This window comes from Amphiprion ocellaris, chromosome 22, assembly GCF_022539595.1.
Source record: "Amphiprion ocellaris isolate individual 3 ecotype Okinawa chromosome 22, ASM2253959v1, whole genome shotgun sequence".
In the NCBI taxonomy this organism is placed as follows: Eukaryota; Metazoa; Chordata; class Actinopteri; family Pomacentridae; genus Amphiprion; species Amphiprion ocellaris.
In genome coordinates this window covers 27,208,909-27,215,902 of record NC_072787.1, presented here as the reverse complement: position 1 = coordinate 27,215,902, position 6,994 = coordinate 27,208,909, and positions in this window count along the sequence as shown.

Sequence of the window (6,994 nt, the reverse complement as noted above, 5' to 3'; positions counted from 1 at the left end):
CCTCAGAAGATCAATAATTCCTCTGAAATCTGTCATAAAGCTGCAGGATTTTAAGGTTTGTCATGTCTATATTTTTAGTTTTTAATGACTTCTGCCTCATTTAATGAAGGATTTGTTGGTTTCTCAGTTTCATGTGTTTGTGTTGAATGAAGGTGACCTCGACCCGAAACGATCGCTGCGACCCAATTCATGTCAAGACTTTACAAAAAACACCATGAGGAGATCAAGACTGACCAGAAGAGACACAACATGAACAAAAATACACATAAAAACCCTGGAAGAGGTCACAAACCCATCACAAGGAGATTAAAACTGACTAAAAGAGACACAAAATGAACAAAAAATAGCAATAAAATGACCGCAAATGACTAGAAGGGACACAAATCTGACAAAAATATATATATAACTGCTGTAAAGATGCACGAAACTAGCAAAAAACTATTACAGCTGACTAAAATGAACACAAAATGAACAGAAATACACATAAAATCACTGCAAAGACTCACAAAATGACTAAAAAAAATTAAAACTGACCAAAAGACAAACAAAAATGAACAAAAAAACACATAAAACTGCTGTAAAGCAGAAAAAAGTAAAACTGACTAAAATAAATCCAAAATGAGCTAAAATTTATATAAAAACCCTGAAAAAGCTCATAAAATCCACCACAAAAAGATGAAAAGTAACTAAATGAGACACAAAATTAAGAAAAACAGGAACAAAATGACTAGAAATCTGATCAAATTAGACACAAAAATGCTACATAAATACACAAAATGACCAGAAATAGAATAAAACCCATTAACAGAATCACAAAAGCAACAAACAGAGATGCAATGTGATTGCAAACCCTCAGAAACTGATTATAAAGACATTAAAATTTTATGAAAAAGACGGAAAATAAACAAAAATACACATAAAAACAATGCAGAAGCTCAGAAACCCACCACAAAGAGATTAAAAGTGACTAAAAGAGACACAAAATCAACAAAAATACACATAAAACTGCTGTAAATTTACCCCCCCAAAAATTTAAATTGACCAGAAGAGACACAAAATTAATAAAAATAGCAATAAAATAACTGCAAATATGCACAAAATGATGAAAAAGTATTAAAACAGATTAAAGTGAACACAAAATGAACAAAAATAAACATAAATTATTCTGAAAAATGTCCCAAATCCACCACAAGGAGCTTAAAACTGAGCAGAAGAGACACAAAATCAACAAAAATAGTAACAAAATGACTGCAACACCTCACAAGCTGATTATAAAAATAATAAAACTTAATAAAAAAGACACAAAAACAGAAAATGAACTAAAATAGGTGTTAAAACTGTGTTAAGGCTCACTGATGGACCACAAGGAGATTAGAAGTGACTAAATGAGACACAAAATGAACAAAAATAGCAATAAAATGACTGCAAATGACTAGAAGGGACACAAATGTGACCAAAATACACATAAAACTGCTGCAAAAATACACAAAATGACCAGAAATGGATTAAAACTGATGAAAATGAACACAAAAACAACATAAATAAAGATAAAAATGTTTAAATTTAATACTTTTAAAGACCTTCATGATGATGTTTCTATAAAAATGCTTTTCTGTTAATAAAGAATCAAACTTTCAGACTCGGTTTGTTAAAAATGTCACAGAGTTTCTGTTTCCAGGGCGACCTGACACACTGCTGCTGATTGGTTGGATCCACTTCCTGTTTCTGACAAAACAGGAAATAAAAAACTAAATCTGAGAAGTGACTCACTTTAGTGCTGACAGTGTTTGTTTAAGCCACAAAATAAAATGCAATAATTCAAATAAAATAAAACAAAAATAAAAACGATTTAATAAATTAAAGAAAAATCAACAAAAAACTTTTCTAAAAGTCTGTTCGCTTTGAAAACACATTTTAGACAAATTAAAACACGTTTTTAGTCAAATTTAGCCGTTAAAACGTCACGAATAAACCCAGAAAATAAACTTGTGGAATATTCAAAGATAAAAGCAAAAATATTAGAATAAGAGTGAAGAAATTCACAAAATAATTTTAAAAAAGATTTTAAAAATCAAAAATAATATAAAAATGAAAGAAATATCTAAAATTAGAAATAAATGAAAAATAAAGTATAACAGTAAAAATATCTTAAGTTAGAAAATAAAAAGTCAAAATAAAATCTAAAATTAAAAAAGTCAAACGTTAGAAAATAAAAGGTAAAAAAATACTATATAAAATAAAAAAATCTAAAATCAAAAATAATATATAAAATATAAAAAATTAAAGCTAGAAAACAAAAAGGGAAAAATAAAGCATAAAAATCTAAAATCAAAAATAATATATAAAATAAAAAGATTCTAAAGTTAGAAACTAAAGTAAAAAATAATATGTAAATAAATAAAAATTAAAGTAAAAAATAATATATATAAAAAAATATAAAGTTAGAAAATAAAAAGCAAAACAAATATATCAATATATCTATATCTAAAGTCAAAAATACTGCATAAAATGAAAAAATATAAAGTTAGAAAAAAGTCAAAAATCACAGAATTTTAAAAATGAAAATAAAAAATAAAAACAATCAGAAAAAGGTCAAAAATATTTAACTGAAATATTTTTAAAATATTTCATTGCAAAATAAAAACTAGTAGAAATAAGAGGACAGAAAAAATTATTTCATCTAAAATCATTAAATCCTTCCTGTCATTTATTATTATTATTATTATTATTATTATTATTATTATTATTTAATTTCTACTTGTTTCTGATCTAAGTGGAATTTTTAGAGCATAAAATAAAAATTTCTTTATAAACGTTTGTAGAATTTTTTATTGTGAGATCAAATACTTTCCTGTTTCTGAGATGTTTTTGTTTAAATATTGTTTTCATACCATTTTAAGTATTAAATATCAGTTAATGATTCATAATCATCTCTAAAGATCTGATCTCAGTTCAAACTGGGAAGAAACTAAAGCTGAATCTTAAACTTTCACACTGAATCCTGAGATGTATTTTGTTTAGTTTGTGGTCAAACGTTTGAATCTTCGTCGGTCAGCAGCTCCAGAAGCGTTCAGGTCGACTCGACTCGGAGAAAAACCAGAGAGGAAGTGAAACCGCGAGTCAGCAGAAAAAGTGAAGTAAAAGAAAAAGAAGAGAGACGAGCAGCAAACGGTCGATTTAGTTCTGAAGAAAGACGATTAAAATCTGTGAACTGGAAAAACTGAACACAGAATCATTTAGAAAAACTGATTCTGACAGAAAATAAGAAAGAAAGAAGAAAAGAGTTGTTATTGGACGTCAAAAGTTTTGTTTATTGAAGTAAATCAATCAAATAGTCAAAAACATGTTTTATAAGACAAAATATCAATGTCTGACCCCAAAAATGTAAAAATATGCAACAGAAAAAAAACAAGTAATTAAAAAATCTCAGAAAAATCAAAGTTAAGAGATTAAAAACTGAACATTTCAAAAAAAAATTAAATGATGAAGAAAAAAATACAAAATAAAAATTCAATATTTAAACAAAAAATATGTTTTACTTCACCGAATAAATAAAGTTTAAACAGATTAGTGAAGTAAAAATGTCAAAATGTGAAGTAAGAAGTATAAATGAGGAGATAACAAAGACCAGGAAGCAAATATTAAGATAAAGTTCCAAAAACATTCTGAAAAACATCTGCAAAGGAGAAAAGACACAAAAATGACACAAAAGATGTTAAAGTTGACAAAAATGAAACAAAAAGTTCCAAAAATGTCAAGAACTGCAAAAATGGCACAAAAAGATCCAGAAACGACACAAAAAGGTACAAAACTGCCAAAAAAGTCGCAAAAATGACATAAAAAGACACAAAAACTATGCTGAGACACAAAAATGACACAAAATGTTGTAAAAATGATACAAAAGACACCAAAAGTAGACACAAAAATAATGCTGACAGATGTTCAGATGACACAAAATGCCACAAAAATGCCACAAAAAGGTGGAAAAATGCCAAGAAAGTGGCAAAAATGACAGAAAAAAGTACAAAAATGACACTGAGAGATGCAAAGATGACACAAAAGATGCTAAAATTACACAAAAACATAACAAAAAGTTCCAAAAATGCACAAAATCTGCAAAAAAATGGCACAAAAAGATCCAAAAATGACACAAAAAGGAATAAAAATGCCAAGAAAAGGTTGCAAGAATGACGTAAAGACACAAAAATTATGTTGAGACACAAAAATGGCACAAAATGTTGTAAAAATGATACAAAAAGACACCAAAAGAAGACACAAAATGACACAAAAATTTAAAAAAGGGTAAAAATGCCCAAGAAGTTGCAAAAATGACAGAAAAAGGAACAAAGATGACACTTGAGAGACACAAATACAACCCAAAAGACACTAAAATTACACAAAAATGAAACAAAAAGTTCCAAAAATGACTCAAAAAACAGAAACATGAAACAAAAACAGCAAAAAATGAAACAAGAAGATACAAAAATGCGACAGAAAGTTTTTTAAATGACACAAAAGTGACATAAAAATGTTAAATTGAGATAAAAGTTCAACACAAAGTTGCAAAAAAAGACTAAAAAAATCCAAAACTGACACAAAAATTACATCAGTTTTAAAAAGAGCAGGACACAAAATTCTAAGTTATAACATAATACTGGAAGACAGAATAAAAATATTTATTTGCTGACTGAAAAAACATAAACATAAATAAATAAACAAATCAAAACATCTAATTTAGGACATTAAAAGTCAACAGTTTATTATGTTAAGAAATATTAAAGGTCAGAAAATATCATTTTAAAGATACAATTAGGACAAAATAATTATAAATTTGGATTAAAACTATTTGTAAAAACCAACAAAAAATGTGGCAAAACTGTGAATTTTAGCAATTTAAAGTCAAGAAATCAACATAAAACTGTCAAAATAAAATACATTTTAGGACTTAAATTCAGATTTATTATTATTAATAAAGTTAAATATTCTTCGGCTGCTGATTTGTGGTGAATTTAATTTGACTTTTTGAGCTTTTAATTAGAATTTAGGAACTCAGTGCTAATGTTTTATTTCATATTTTAGTCATTTTTAACGGATTTATTTCACTTTTCAAGTAAGAAAGGTTTAAAAACAATAAAAACTTGTGTGTTTTGATGTTTCGGGTCACAGAAAACTGCTCTGATTTTTAGTTTCCGTTTCCTTTAATGTTAATTTTAAGTTATTAAGAGACAAAGAAGAGAAAAAGTTAAAGAAAAAAAAATCTGAAAAACTAAATAAACAGGAAGCTGCAGTTCCAAGTTCTGACCAGCAGGTGGCAGGAGAAATTAATCTGGAAATATTAATTCTGGAAAAAAAGAACCTCTACAGACGAAGAAGAGAAACTCTGAAAATAATAAATATATTAAAAGTGTAAAAAAAAAACATAAATAAAAGTGTTGTCGAATTAATACTAAAATTAATTAACTGAATTAAACTGGAGGAGATCAATGAATTTAAGATAAAAATCTATGAAGTAAATAAAAGTTAAACCATATGAAATATATCAGATTAAATATAATAAAGTTAATAAAATACATAAAATAAAACTAGAAAAAAATATAACATAAATAAAATTAATGAAAGCAAAAAAGTTAATAAAATAAAACTAAATAAATTCTAAAATAATATTAAAAAGTAAACGGTGGTGTGAAAACAACTAGATAAAAATAAATAAAATTAAACTAAACATGAAATAAATGAAATAAGAAAAAGTTTAAATGCATAAAATACAATTAAATAAACTTTCATGAATTATTCAGTTAGGTTAAATAAAATAAAACAAACACAAAGAATAAAAGTAAACAAAACAAAACAAGATACAAAAAATAAGACTAAAAAATAACAAAATAAAACAAAACAAAAAATAAAATAAAATAAGACAGGGTTTAGTAAAACTAAATCAAAATAGACAAGATGAGAATGGAAGTATATCATAATTAAAACTAAATTAAAATAGGTACAGGACAAATAAAATGAAGCAGAACAAAATTATTTAATAGATTAATCCAATTCAATTAACTATTAAAGTCATTTTCAGTGGAAAGACAAAAATAACCCATGAGATGGACTCACACCAGAGTTCTGTTTTTATTTACTAACAAAAGAACTACACAAATATTCTGAAGATGTTCATGATGTTTGAGTTTGAGTTTTTCTGAACCAGAAATCAAGTAAAAATGATTAATAAACGGATTCTGATAGACTCATTACACAAAACGATGGCAAAGAGACACAAAACGACAAAAACGAGACACAAAATGACAAAAATGAGACACAAAATGACAAAAATTAGAGAAAAATGAGACACAAAACGACAAAAAGGACCAATGAACCAGGTCATGTTTGGGGCTACTGGAAAACATTCTTCCTACATCAGTTGGAAAACTCTTTCCTGCCTCTTCCAACAACAACAACAACAACAACAACAACAACAACAACAACAATAATAATAATAAAAGTGACACGAGCAAAAAGAGATGATAAAGAGTCACAAAACCACAACAGATATAAAATGCTGAAAAATAGACACAAAACAATCACAATAAAACAAAAAAAGATCACAATTCAGAACAAAACGACCAAAGACACACAAAACAAACATAAAATAATCACAAAAAACAAAAACAACCACAAAAACACACAAAACGACAACAAAAAATACAAAATATTCCTCAACAAATATTCATCACAAAACAACAAAAGAGACACAAAATAGCCACAAAAACACACTAAACGACCAGAAATGCACACAAAATGAATAAAAAGACACAAAACAACACAACGACCAGAACAAACACCATCAGAGACACACAAACAAACGTGACATAATTTATCAGGATTTTATTTCCTGTTTTTGTCTGGAAGATTAAAAACGTTTGAATGCTGATAAATAAACTCCATAAATGAGTTTAATGTTTTTATTTCCACACTGAAGCCTTTTAGACTTTAAATATTTATT